Below are 14,947 nucleotides of genomic sequence, written 5' to 3'. Positions count from 1 at the left end.
GTCATATTTACCGAATAAATCGTACTGCTGCAGGGAGTCGAATAGTCGAATAGAATAGTAGCTGCAGGGAGTGATAGCTAAAGATGAAATGTTACTTCAAAATGAAAGAAACCTCACCTATCTAAAATTTGTTTAGGTGACTAACTTTAAACTCTCCTTCTTCACAGAATTTCCATTAGAACCTGCTCTCTTGTGGTTAAAATATTCAGCATTAAACATTGTATACAATACTGCATACCAGTTGCTATACTTGCTTGCTGTTGCTGATACATAAAGGTTCGATTTTATTTTTTGTATTTAAATTAGTTTTATTTAACAGACAAATTTTTGATGCAGCTGATTGTAATCCTATCACTGCGAAAAATTAAATAACAATATCGTCAAAACATGTGATTTGCTTATACACAGTTGTAACTGCTCCTAGTCATTCTTTTCATGTTAAGCTTGATTCAGACCGATGGACATCAATGGTGTAATTTTAATGTACAGTTTTTCAAAAAGAGTTTCTTTTGATGTCATAAATGTTACCGGCAAATCTGGGACATATGTTAGTATTTCGTTTACATTGTGAGAAATAAAGACAACAAATATGAGGAAAAGTCAATAAACAGGGTTTTTATTACATTTAATAGTGGCATAGGAATTTCTGGAGAGTTGAAGTGAACAAATCATTTTGTACAAAGATACTGAGAATCCAGAGATTCATTCTTTTGTAGTGCTTTGTTACGTTACTCTAGCTGCATGGAGATTCTTTCGGATATAATAACAGTATACTAGCTTGACTTTCGATCTGATTTAGTACATCGTTACTGACCTTTAAGGCACGGTGGATTCAGGTGTGGAACGCTGTTGGTAGATCTATTTAGTAAGTATGTCTTTTTCTTCTATTTGGAGTAACGTACTACGCGGACATGCCGGCTTATACAGGCTTTCGATACTTAATTCATTACCACGCAGCCCGATAGTCAATCCTTGCTACGGGGGGACGGTCCATTCTGCGCTTGAACCCATAACCGGCATGTTATTGAGTCGTTCGAGTTGACGACTGTACCACGGGACCGCCCCTTAGTAAGTATGAATTACATGTTAATAGCAAATCAAGAAATTTAGCAGGGTCTTTTCCTCACCATACAAAACATAGATAATAAAATAAAAAATAATGATTTTGAGAGACTTTCCAAAGCTACTCTTAGCAACAGGTCGGTAATTGCTTTGGTTTTGACCTACAATATTATACCTATTTTCGCATACATTACTTTGTCTTATGGATTTTTATGATAGAATATAAATGCATTAAAGACTAATTATTCACAGCAATGTTTTAATTTGATAGATAAGGTTTTTTTTGATAATGGTAACTATCCAACACATGTTTTTGCCTGAAAGGGATTGCCCAAGGGAAATAGAATAATATTTAAGCTTAAGATTGTTGGGTTTAGGTGATAAATTCAAGATCAAGATTTTGGCTATTAATACATGACAAATAAAGTCAGCGCCACTGTCTTGAGAAAGCTTTTCGAATAAAGTACACACACAATTTTGATTTAAATTTTCCAAACTATTCGTGTTAGAAAATGTGATTGATATTTTTTAGTAATAAATTTCCTGCAAAAAATAAACAAATGAGGTTGAGTTTCTCCATCAAACATCTCAACATTTGCCCCAGCAAGTTTATTTGCCAATTTTTCTTGTTCTTCAAAATTTCAAATAGATTTCTGTTCAAATAGCTTGCTAACACACAGAGGAGATGAAGAAAGAAAAAAAAAGGAATCAGTAATGAAACAAAGACATACACAGTAGTTGCGGGCACATTAATGTCGGAAGTTTTGTCATAAACCATGAGATATGAGCGAATGATTATGTTTTATTGCTACTTTGTTCGAGCGTTTTGCCAGCGTTGGCCGTTTTCGGCTGGCTGGCTAGCAGACTGGCTTCGTCATTGGCGGAAACATCTGCAAAGACAACGGATGTGAGATGGAAGCACGTAAGAAACAGAACTCGACAGACGACATTTTGATGTAAAATCGAGTGCGCTTTATGCAGTGCACATTCATTGCCGCTGTGGATGGGGAAGAAGTCATAAATCTGCTAAAACTGCACTCAGTTTCACTAATAGGGTGTGGCGAAATGAATAAAACGCTTGTTTTGATTATGTGTTGTTGTCTAAACAAATTTCTTCTTTATTAATAGTTTTCCAGTAATTTTATACACCGTTGTTCTTGTGTATTATGTATTAATATGTGCCTGTTTGTATTTTAATTCTAATGCTTCCGTGTGGATTGTAATTTAAAAAACTAACTTATATCGTTGACAATGTTTCTTTTTTGTATGTTTGTTTTTCAAACGGATGTTCGTTTTTATGTTTCATTTTTTATCATTTTAGAACTGTTTTCAAAGTATTACCCTTTGTATTTTATCCTTCAAATTTCTATTTGATATTATTTTTTACCTAATCAGATCACAAGTAGCCTTATGTTTTTAACTGACGCATAGAAGATCCGTTTCCCTGTATAATTTTCTTGTAACATTATATGAGTGATTTTGAATGTTCGTCATAAACTTCAGGCATTGTATTTTTTATAAATTCATTCGACTGTTGCCAAGATTATATTCGCCCTGATTAGTATGATTCTGAATGTTCGACGTCATCGCATGTGTTCCGGGGATATCGCAATGATGTCTCTGTTGATATCTCTTCATTATGTATCCGTGCTTGGGTGTACCCTTTTCTTTCGTATAGTCAATTAAGATAAGCTCATTCAATCCCATTTGAAAGACTGGTACTGCCGGCATGAGTGTGTTTGATTCTATTGTCCATTGCGTCCAAGAAACCATGAACTTACGGAGGAAAAACTGGTCCGTTTGAAAGCTGAGGCACGGGTACTTTGTTTGATAATTAATTTCTGCACGGCCAGTGACAGTGCTCCAAAAGAAGAACAGTCCTCGCCCAAGAAGGCAGCTCCTGCCGTACGAGAAAGTGTGTCACGGATTTAGAGACGTGATGAATGCTAAGACCTGGCTATGAGTTTTACAATTGCTCTGGATTCGCTCGTTATGTTCTATTACCCTATCTTGATTTGGAACCTATTGAAAGTCCTGTTAGGAATCCTTGCGACGGGGATAAATGCAGCATGCATCCAGTGGTTTGATACGAGTCAGAAACAAGCCCTTCCCCCTATTTTTTGCTTCTAGGTTTTTTACTTCCACTCCTCGTGCACCAATGTTTTACGCGCAAGCTAGGCCCGTCTGGTAGGGTTTCAGGTTTCGCTTTAGTGATGAAAGTTAATGGAATCGGAACGGCCCTTAAACGCTTACAAAAGTCGCAATGAATGTTAGGACGACCACGATGGTTGGAATGGAAGGCTTTTCGACCAGCTGCTGGTTGGATTTTTTGTGCACCTCCCTGTGTGCGAGACTGTTTAGGTGGAAAATGGTAACGGATTGTTTTGCTAAAGAATCGGTAGACGAATTTTTACACAACTTTGAGCATTTTTGACTTGCTGCTACCGTCAACGCCGACCGAAACGGATTTTAAGATTAGCGCCTGACTGATTTTTGGATTTTGTTTTTCAGAACATATAGTTGAATAAATTTTTGGTAGTGGTTTACTTATTAATAAAGTTGTTTGTATAACTTTTTACTATTTTCAATACTTTTGTGTATAAGTTTTTTGTGTTCTAATAGGTTTTGTTGTATTCTAACATGTTTTCTTGCGTTCTAATGTTATAGAGTGTTAAGTCATTAATTATTTTGCTCGAAAAATAACATTGAAATCTTGATACTTTTAGTATTTTTGTTACTAAAAAGTTGAAAATTTATTAACCGTATTTTGGTATTCTTTAGGTTTGTAGCCATCTAAGCTCGTTCGAATATTGCCATAATTGGTTTTGAATGTCGTTAGTTAGTTGTTATTGTTTTTTTATTTTATTACATGTGTCCGTGTTTCCTGACTTCACTGTTCAATATGCTGTAGTCTATACGCGTTCCTTTGTATCCTTCAGCACACAGTTGGAAATGAAATGAAATGTACACTTGTAATGCTCCAATTGTAAATGACCAGAATTTAATTAATTATATTGCCTGACAGTGTAAAGTTTGAGTCACTGACTGTTTTGTTTATTCATTAAAATCGGATTTCCCGTTTTATAGATTCTTCAAACCTGGACGGATTTAGCTTTGTTTATTTTTATCTAAATGTGCGAGTTTGGTATGCATATCTTTCATTCATCTTTTTCATAAGGCACTTAAACGTTGCAATTGTGTTATTTTTGAAGTAATGTTTTGAGCCGTTCTTACTGATATATTTTTTCTTCTTGTTTTGCACAATTTATCTTAGCACTTTTATAGTTATAGTTTGGTTTTCTTTTTCTTTTTGAATTGCTGTTGTATAGATTGCTGTTTTCGTTTTTTCTTTGCTTTCTACCTGTTTCATGTTTCTTGTTTTGTTCTTAAAACCTTTTTTACTTGTTTCTTTTACGTAACTTGTTGCACGTGCTTTAGTTTGCTTGTTTGTTTTTTTTCTGTTTTAAGAAAGTTATGTTTCGCGTTGAATAAGTTTCTGCTACTGCTTCGTTGTCACTGTTCGTTATTTTTGCTTAGAAATAATCATCGCTTGTTAAAATCACATCAATCGAACATGTAAAAATATTCATTGAAAACGTCCAGTTAACCTAAGCTCACCCCAAGTCCTATCAGAAAGTCTTTACTCTAGCATCTCTAGTCTAACTATACTAATGCTATTCCTTGTAACTAACAGCTTCGATGCGCTAGTAAATTTGTTACTTGATTCTTAGCTTAAAAGTATCAGCATGCATTTGATACACTTGCTGTTTTCTCAATCGAGATGCGAGAGAACCGCTTCATCGGAGAAATATTGAAAATGCGTGGCAATCAGTAGTTCAACCGTGGCATTTAAAGAAAAATGTTCGCATTAAAATGGTTTGAGTGTGAGAGAGTGAGGGAATGTGGTTGTGATGGATGTTCCCGAGCAGGCGGGAATATACTATTGCAGTGACTTTTGTTGTTGTTAAAAAAATGGGCATGACATATTTTAGATTGTATGTTTTGGATAGTTTTCAAAACATTTATGAATTGCAATTTCATTTGAATTAAAGGATTGCTTTTCAAATCCTACTTTCGAAGCTAGTGAATTAATTTATAAAAAAAAATCACACAAATTGAAGACTTAAGGAAGATAAGAAGAAACCATGGATAAGAGCGAATAATTTCACAAGACAAAAAAAAATACAGAAAGACAATACTACACTCGGTTGAATTAAATATTGTACGCACCTAGTAAATAAACCTCTTCGAAGGAACCTGACTTTTTCGCTGGGAATTTGCTTTGTCTTAAGAGGGAACGCGTTGTGGAGAGCTCGAATGGAACAAATACCAACGAGAAATATATATTTTCAATCACGAAACACGCTTCATTTTGTCTCACGTCCCCAAAATTGGCTCTCACACTGTTTACTCCCACCCCGTTTTACTTGATGAAATGACATTATGTTTTTGGGAACCAAATTGTAGCTTTTAAAATACAATTTTAGTTAATTGTTTTTTGTTAATTTCATGCTATCAAACATAGTCTTACGCTACTCGTCCAGAAACTTGACCTCTTTTGGTTAACCTACTCGTCATATTGTAGCTAAAAGGGGCACCAGAAAGTAAACCGTGGTTAGTGTATTACATTGACGATTAGTGTCAAATGATTTTTCTTCTATTTTTTTTTGTTTTTCGATGGGGAAGGTATTGTACATACATATATTTCATAGATACATAATTACTTTTTGCGTCACATGCGTTACCAGCTGCTGGACCAGAATTCCGGTCGTTATTGCATGATTATCGAAAGACGTACCAACTAAACGCTTTCTTTTGATGGCAGGCCTAATGATGACCAGGAAGGGAACGTAATCAAAGACCATATTCATAACTTTGGAACTGATTTCATGTACACACACACACAAATACCCATAACAAACTGACCAATGTGTTAGCAAATACGAAGGGCAACTTGCTAGTCGCGCAGTATCGTAACATCATCAGCAATCTTGTGTGCCTGTTTTTAAAGATTTTCGTATCCGACCAGGGTTTAAATAATCTTTATGAATCCCTTGCCTCAATCTTGCTTGGTAACTTTCAAGTCCAAACGTATGTTTCCGGCTGTGTGTGTGTGTGTGAGTTTCTGTTTTTGGAGTTCTTTTGCAGTGGGTTTATGCGTCTTACGGAAAAGTTTCACATGATTAGGTGTCCCTCGTCTGCACATTTCGCCTTTGCAAATGTCTACAAAAGGTAGCGTACACCTAAGATATGCAAATTTCTCGTTCTAGTTACTTCAGAGATGGCTTCCAACTTTGCTCCCGTTGCATGGGGAGGATGGATTAGAAAAACGGCCAAGATATAAAATCGACTGGTACAGAGATGCTTCAGAAGGAATGAAACTTTGCTACCAAGCCTGTTTGTGCAAAATGAAATGTGGTCGAGTTGTTGCAATGTGAAAGGCAAGATTAGGCGAAATCTTGCCAACTTGCTTTTAGTTGTGTTTGTAAACAATACTGCCTAATTGAGCAACCGGAAGTTTTACTTCCGATGGGCCAAAGATGTCAAAGAAATTTGTATTTTGTGTGCTGTACGTTTTTGAATGCTTGCCTGTTTACTGTAATAGGTTTTTGCACATGTTTCCATAATTATTGTTTTTATCTTTTTTTGATTATTTATGTTCATCTTTGATGTTGCTGTGTTTTCTGATTGTTGATTGTTTTTGTTATGTTCTTTTGTAAATGATTTAATACCACTTGCAGTTTTTTGTTACATTGTTTGATTTTGAAGAATTTGAGATATGTTTGTGTAAATTAGATATTGTTTTTTTATAATATATTTTCTTCGAAAATAATTATCCTCTTATATGCCTTGATATAATTTTGAGAAATTCAAATTCATTTTCAAATATTCTCACCCTTTTTGTCGTAGTGTCCGTGATTATGCAGTGCATGTATCAAGATATAGAAATCATCGCCCTTTTTGCTCTCACTCTCACGCACACACAAATTAACCCAGAACAGAAAGTGAGGGGTTCCTGTAACTCAAGCAAAAGAAAACATAAATTGCTTCACAGGACATCTTCTGGGCGTAGAAGGTCCTGCTGTTTTGTCGGGCGCTTTTCCACCCACCAGCGATCGGACTGACGCTCTTCAATAGCTGGCACCAACTTGCGCCTGTGTGGACAGAGTGTGCAGCAGGCGAAGAAAGTTAAGTTGATAGTGAAGATTGCTGAAGTGCAAATAGCGTAGCCAGTTTCGATTGACGATACGATGCATCGCTCTGTCCCTGCTCGCCGCTGTCGTGTTGAGGGAACCCAACCCAGCATTAGGGTGCGAGGTGCAAGTTAAAATAATTTTCCGAAGGAAATTTGTTTGAAGATGACGCCGAGAATGTCGTCTAGGAAATGGGTTTCTGGTATCGTTATGGGTCCAGAAGGACGGTTAGTTTTTTGTTGTTGCTGTTGCATTTTCTGATACCCTCGTGTTTGGGTGTGCTTGTGTCACTGGTATGTGGAAAATACGATAGAGACAGCACAAAGCTATAGCATTAGGTGCACTTTCTTCTCACCATCCGCTTTGCCGATTGTAGGTAGGTGGTGGTACGCTCCAGTGGTCAGGCGCTTTGAGAGGTTAATTAACAAAATATTTCGTTCGTGCTTGCTATTTTAGTAATAATTTGATTACATTTTCGTGTAGCAGAGGGTAAAAGACGACCCAGTAAGACTATGTTCTAACGTATGGGTTTAAATGTGAGAAGATTCTGTTGCACGTATGCCGACCACGGTAAACACTACCCATGTCGGTACCAATGTCTTTGCCGGAAATTGTTTCTACCGAAAGGAGTTTCGCGCAATGGTTTTTGGATTTGGGTTTTTGGAGGGTTTGGGTTTGGTTGTTATTTTTGGAGAAAGTAAATTTTGTTTTGTAATTCTATTTTTATATGATTGTGTCCGTTGGTATCGTTTTTCTGGTTTTTATCGCTAGTGTCGTTTTTAATACCCATTCATCCACACACGCCTTTTTTAGAGCCAATATTGTTTTTAAGGCAGAGGTTTCAAGTTTTGATTAGGGATTTTGATTGATTTTGAGATTGATCTTACAAGATTATTGTTTTTGATTTATTTGGACAAAATGTTTTATTTTTGGAAGTTGGCATTGCTTGAAATGATTGTATTGATTTTTTGTGATTGTTTTCATTGATTTTTATTTGTTTTTCCGTCCTGGTTTTTAAGAGTTTTATGTAAAATATGAGATTTTCCTACAATTATTCAGTTTTATTTTGGATTGCATTTTTACGAACTTCGATTTTGCATGTTATTTTATTTGAAATTTGAATTTGCTCGCTATTTCATGTGTATACTTCATTAGCTTTTTTAATTTCGTGTCTTGATTTTTTATTATGTCTTCAAATATTACTTAGTATCAAATATTGTTTGTATGCTTTAAAGTGACCTCGGTATTAGTTTGAAATACTGTTATGTTTTTAAATATTGCTATACTTTGGAAAAACTTTTGATATTAAATTTTTAAACTGTTTTTTTTTGTTTTGTTAAATTCCTGGTTATTCATCTAAACTGCTGATAAACTAATTGGTTTCAGATTTGAGCCGACCTTTTCATTCCAGAAATGGCTTCCAAATTCGTCTGAACTTTCGTCCAAGAAGGTATTCATTCTCAATGAAGCGTAAAACGGATGCTCTAAAAAGGGCAAGCAGTGATTATAAACAAGAACGATTGAGGGAAGTGTCTGCAAGATTTCCTACCAATCATATGCACCCGGAAAAGGGCAGTATCTTTAATAAAATCTCATCGAGAAGTTTAGTGCGATGCGGGTTTTTCTTGTCCAGAGTAGTTAGAGTTAAGCATCAAAGAGAATTTTGGAAAAATCCTCAGCCGAGTGCGATCATTTGCCGTTTACACCCAAAAATCCGTTTTGCCAAATTATCCGAACATTGCATGTGCCTCGAATAACGAGTCCCCCAAGCTATCATCACGATAGACCAAATTCCGAATAAATTCATTGCTACTTGTTCGTGTGCGTTTGTGTGTTTCATGTTAATATTTGATAGACACCACGCTTCGATCATGGCCGAAAAATGATTGCAAATTTTGTGGCCCACTAAGCGCTAGTCGGGGTGGTAGGGCTGTTTTGTGGTTTTTATTAATAATGGAGATTATTATCGGTGGTTGCTTTTGGAATTTTACAGCGCATATTGCAGTTCTTCGTTGGGTTCGAGTTTCATTTAAGCAAAAGAAAACCCAATTTTCCTTAGCGTCTCCGGCCGACGTGTCCTGCTAAAAGGGGAGTGGGAATGGAAAATGAATTTTTATCCCTTTCCACGTCTACAGCTGCGAAGGGACAGCTGCACACAGTGCGGTCGTACAATCCTTCCTCTGACTAACCGGATAGAATCGTCCGCATCCCCCTGTTGTACAGCGTTAGCTGGCCTGTGGAAAAACACTGTCCATTCTAGCCCGCCGCATTGCACGCCGATTCGGCGACGCTAGTTTTGCGAATGGCGTTTTCAGTGTGCATAATGGTAATGTAAAAAATAAATATATAAGAATCCTGTACGCGTGTGGACAATACATGGTTCTAGTCTCTTGATACGCACAATTTTAGCTATGGGCTTTCTTGTTTAAGTCTCAAGGATTATGATTTCAGATAGTCTTGATCTTAAGTATTAGCTTTAAATAATTAGTGTTTGGTTTTAAACAGCTGTAACTAGTGATGCAAAAAGGGAAGAATTTTCAGTACTTGCTTTTGTGATTTGGGTAAACGTTTTTGTCAGGCTAATTCCTTCCGAGGTTCGAGTTTCTAGCGAGTAGCGAGACGTGTTCGTGATTGATCGCCAGAAAGTTTTAACGCGCGTGCCCCCTTTTTTCCTATTTTCAATGACCCTGTCTAGAAAAAGAAAGATTAAAAAAGAAACTATTTTAGTATCGTTTGTTACTTCGACTATTCGTTGCCTACTTCCTCCCGCAAGGCAATCTCAATCTCGCTCTGTTCTGTGTGACCTGTTGCAACTGTCCGCACAGTGGATTGCGGAATAGATGGTATGTTGATTTGGTGGCTCAAGCGAGCACAAACAACATGCCTCCTCTTGCGATACACTGTTCCTTCACCGTGCGGGCAGCATTTGCTATAAACTAGAGTAAGTAATCAGAAACAAAATCAAGAAACTAAATAGGATCGTTACAAAAACTGGATGCCTTCTTTCGCGACTCAAGTATGTATGAACTTAATCGTAAGTGAATGTTTGCTTATGTTTTTGCTATTTAATTTAGCTTTGCAGAAAATTGTACATCGCCCTTTTGCTCGAATATCCTACATGCCAAATCATGCGCTTTTGGTTGCCAACAGTTTCGTTTTTGGTTTCGATGCCCCTTTCCGTAATAAGTTTGTGTTTAAGATTTTGTTTGTTCTTCATCGTTTGACTTATTGTTCGTATCACATTTGGTTTTGTGCCTTGCGTTTGTAAGAAAGAATTCATTTTTCCACAAAAATTTTCCCCACACAAACCAGCAACGTTTTGTGCATGATAATTCTAACATTCAATTTCAATTGCGATACTGTTTAACAAATAGGAGCCTCATTTGTATCACTTTACAAAAATAATCTCAGTCCAGTTGGTTGTTTATAAATCGGTACTTTTCAACAATGAAATAAATTCGATCAAATATTAACAATTCTTCAGCTAAATGTTTGTGCGAGGGTAAGCGCTTTCTGCCATACCCGAACTGAACTTGGCAGGTTGATTTTTGTTGTTGTATGTGTTACTTTTGAATAAACAAATCAACATTGTTCCAACATCACATTATTGCCATTTTGCTTGTCTATTATCAACTTAATTGATAGCGATTGTTTAGAACAAATTTATATTTCATCACAGTCAAACAAAGAATTATTTCATCTTTAAATTTTCTTCTGTTTTTATTGTAAGGTTTAGTGTTGCTTTCTTTTCTTCTTTTTGGTGCAGCTAATTGATTTAATTTGATATTCACTAAATACAGGCTCAACCTGCAATTCGTTTTGGCTATCATTGTCTGAGATTTTCTCTGGGTTTTCCTTTACTTTTTTTTCATGTTTCATGACTATAACAAAATGTTTGCTTTTTAAAATATTTTACTATTTGTTTTTCACATGTTTTCATGATTTGGCCACGAATAGTTATAATTATCACATATGAGGTTTCTTCAGCTTTGCTTTATCTGTTTCTGTTCCTTTCTTCTTCTTCAAATAACAATTGGATTTAGAGCTTCACCTGGGGAAAGGAGGGCTGGTTTTGCTGGCGATTGAATCATTTAACTAGTTGAATTTACGAGAAGCATTTCGGGGATGGAGGAGGAGGTTTGTCATTGATTTGTGTGTAAAAGTGCAAACGTTTAGAACTGAGTTACACGTTACTCGAAACAAAACATTCCAGTTTTTGTTTATTGCTATTGTTTCTTGTTTCTGGCGATTGGGTGCAATGTTGAGTTGTTAAGTAGATCAGTGTTTGTGGTTGTGTTGAATCTCTTGAGTGAGAGAGACGGATAGATGGATCGATAAATCGCAATAGTTGAATTGGATATCGCCTTTATCGGCAACAAGTTGTATTAATAACTAAAACCTGAGTAAAATATTTCTGTTATCGTTTTCATTGGGATGATTGTAAACGTTTGCAGTGGTAAACTAAGTGTTATAATGCTATCAATTCTGTGTCGTGATTGAAAACAGAAGCTTCATTAAAACAAGCCCGGTCAGCTATTACCAATTCTATTACTGCGTTGTTTTTGAGACTCAGCACGTAGAAAAACGCCTTGGTCCACATTTTTTTTTCTGTTTTGGCATGCTGGTGGAATGCTTCAGTTTTTGTCAATTTGTATGTGTGCTAAAGTGACTTAAAGTAGGTATTATATTAAAACTATGAAATAAAATTGGAGCGATGCATACGTTTGAGTGATAAGAGGTGATTGTGGATTGTTTTTCGTGTAATTGTAGATTTTGGGATTTTGGATTTAGTTATAGTTTTTTATGGTTGACTTTTGAGTTGTTTTATACACTTTTGTAACATCAGTTTATCTTTTAACTTTTGTGTATCATATTGTTTCGTTTGCTTTCATTAACGGGGTACTATTTAATTTGGAGGCGTTGTTTTGTTTTCTGTGCTCTGTTGCTATCAGAATGTAGTACTTCAGTGAAAAAATTAAGCGGTTTAATCGAGTGATGTGAAAAATAAACAAAACACGTTCATCAGAAATGAAATAACACAAATAAAAAAATACTTATTTAAAAAAGGCCTTGTGCAAACCCAAACAGGAATGCCAAATAGAAGCAGCTGTCGCCCTGTTGCGGGACAATGGCTTGCACGAAAAACGAAAACAATAATATGTGTGGTTATACTTCTCTGCAAGCTTCCCTCTGGCGCTTGGAAGCTTTCGCTCGGCCGTCGTCTTTGTCGTTGCTGTCCCACGTTGGTGTCACCCTGCTGTCTCGCTGCAAATACACGCCTGCCACGATGCTGTCAGATGGTTCGCGATGTGCCAGCTGTCTATTTCCCGAAATGCTGCTTACACGATGGCGCTGCTGCTGCTGCTGGTATTATGTTAGACTGTTGGACGGGGAAAACGCTCGGAACATTTTCCCCGTTTAGTTTTGAATTTTCTCCTCCGCTACCGTTTGCGCTGCCACGTTCGAAGCCAGATGAACTGTTCTGCCCGGAAATTGTCGTAGTATTGGTAGTAGTGTATGCTGTTACTGCGTGCCGAAGAAAATAGGGGAAATAGGGTTTTCCCCAGCCGAACGACGGTGCTTCTTCTTCTCATGGAGAGGTTTGGTGTTTTTGGAACGGAACGCGGCAGCTTAAGATTGTGTACGATTTCTTTTTGCAGGGTTGCGTTTTGTATATTGTTTTTCTCCGTTTTCCGATTGTATGGGTGTATGTGCGAGTGATTTTGGATTTCTTTGTTTTCTTCTTGTTTCGATAGATTTGGTGCGTGTGCAAGCGTGCTGCGTAGGTGACACGTGTTGCATGGCCATATGCCGGTGCTGCGTCTTGGTGTTTATTCTACACCGAAAGACGCTTCGCTGTGGTGTGGTCGAGCATGGCATCTCGACTGTCGTCGCTGTGAAGATGGACAAGATGGCGTATCAATATTTTATTCAGTGAATGCTTTCTTCTTCTCTTTCAAAGGCCAGGGGTGAGCTTCTCTTCGCCTTTTTCCTCCATAACTGGGACTTGTGTTCAATGAACATTCTGTTTGAACATTCTTTTGGGTGATTTGAACGAGTTTGATTATTCGGGCGTTTCTTTTGGTGTTTCTTTTTCTCTTCGATTTTTTTCTCATGGTTTTGTTGCTCATCTGAAATGTTACGTTCGGCTAACTTGAGATTCTTCTGGAATGTGTTTTCATGTGTGATCTTGTATGTTTCACTCTATTGCCAATGCCTTTGCTGGTCGGTCGATCGGAAAACTGTATCTTTTTCGTGTTTTTTAAGCGTTAAACATTTGACATGTATTATTTTCGCACGGGATGACTTGTTTGTTTTGTATCTTCTTTTAACGATGCCCATGTTATATTGATTTGTCTTGTTCAAGTTCTTCAATTATGTGCTTATTCGGGTATGAATGTTTCCAAACATGATGCTGCGGCTATGAATGTCGGGTTGGTGAGTTCGTTCAACTCCTTCTATCTGTGAAGAGAGAAAAAACAAAATCTTTTTTAGTGCTTCTTCAATGCTCAATCAGTGCATAAATTCACGAATTTTCACTAAACATTCGTTTCTAGACCACAACGCGTAGCGAATCATGGTCAATATTTTTTTCACACGATGCAACATGTTGGTGGGTTAATGTAATCATGTTTTTTTTACAAGATTGTATTGTTCATTTTTCATTCTGTTTTCCTAAGCGGCTCATTAAACCATACATAATATAAGAAATATGCATCATCTGCACTGGCTTATTACCTTGTTTTCCATTGCAAAGTCGGTTCAACGTCACTTTATTCACACCATTTTAGTAGATGTAGTTTCAGAACAGAATTTACTATGGCCAAACTGGGTTTCACAAAAATAAGAACCGATTTTTCGATACGGATTTGACTGCATTGTATGCGGTTTTGCTTCTTTTGTTTCGCGGACATTTTATGTTGGTACAAATTTTGCTTCTCTGACTTTTGCACTGCTTTTGCACGAGATGGGTTTGCCGATTTGTCAGACATATGCGCAACACACTTTCACTGGGCGCACTGATGCTCACTGTCACTGCCACTTCCACTGGGTGCATTGCTTCTTTCTGCGCTAGCGCACTGGAAACTTTGCGCGAACGCACCAACAAAGTCCAACGTTTCCATCGACGGACGATCGAAGCGCAGGATATTTGCGCAGCAGAATAAAGTGATGTTGAACGGTAGATGGACTTGAGCGAACTGACCTCCTAGCTCAAACCGTGCTCAGCAGGAAAATGTTTTCTAGCAGCAAAATCATGGTCAAGATCGGAGATCAACGGGGGAAAGCCGGTTTGGCCACTGACTGAAATAGGAGGGGAGGATTAACAACCATCCGCTAGCAGCATCCTTGGCAGCGATCTCGTTCGCTCCCAGCCGGCCGGATGGACTATGGGAGCGAGATGAAAAGTGGCCGCTGGGCAATGCGCGGTGGTTCCTGTTTCTAGAGCCGGTTTTTCAGCCACCAAAGGATCTGCACAGGATGCACGGACACCTGGACTTGCGAGTGGACCGCGAGATGCTAACGATTTATTCCGGATTTTTCTCCAACGGTCGTATGAGATGAAATGGGAAGGAACAAGTTTTTCCTGTTGGCTCGTAATTAGGCACGAATGTCCAGATGCAGATGTGCAGGACATTGAGGCTGGGAACGGATGTAAAGGTTGTCTGCATGACACTTTCGGATGCTGCTGT

General features: G+C 37.5%; 1 long non-coding RNA gene across 1 annotated transcript; it reads right to left on the bottom strand.

Annotated features, from left to right (window-relative positions):
- Window positions 1-7,495: 7,495 nt before the first annotated feature.
- Window positions 7,496-14,455, bottom strand: LOC121603755. Its single transcript, XR_006006711.1, has 2 exons — window positions 13,995-14,455; window positions 7,496-13,718 (listed from the first exon to the last, which is right to left on the bottom strand). It is a non-coding gene; the product is annotated as an uncharacterized LOC121603755 (long non-coding RNA).
- Window positions 14,456-14,947: the final 492 nt, after the last annotated feature.

Source organism: Anopheles merus, chromosome 2R (assembly GCF_017562075.2).
Source record: "Anopheles merus strain MAF chromosome 2R, AmerM5.1, whole genome shotgun sequence".
Classification (NCBI taxonomy): domain Eukaryota; kingdom Metazoa; phylum Arthropoda; class Insecta; order Diptera; family Culicidae; genus Anopheles; species Anopheles merus.
The sequence above is the reverse complement of the archived record's forward strand: the minus strand, read 5'-3'. Positions and strand labels throughout refer to the sequence as shown.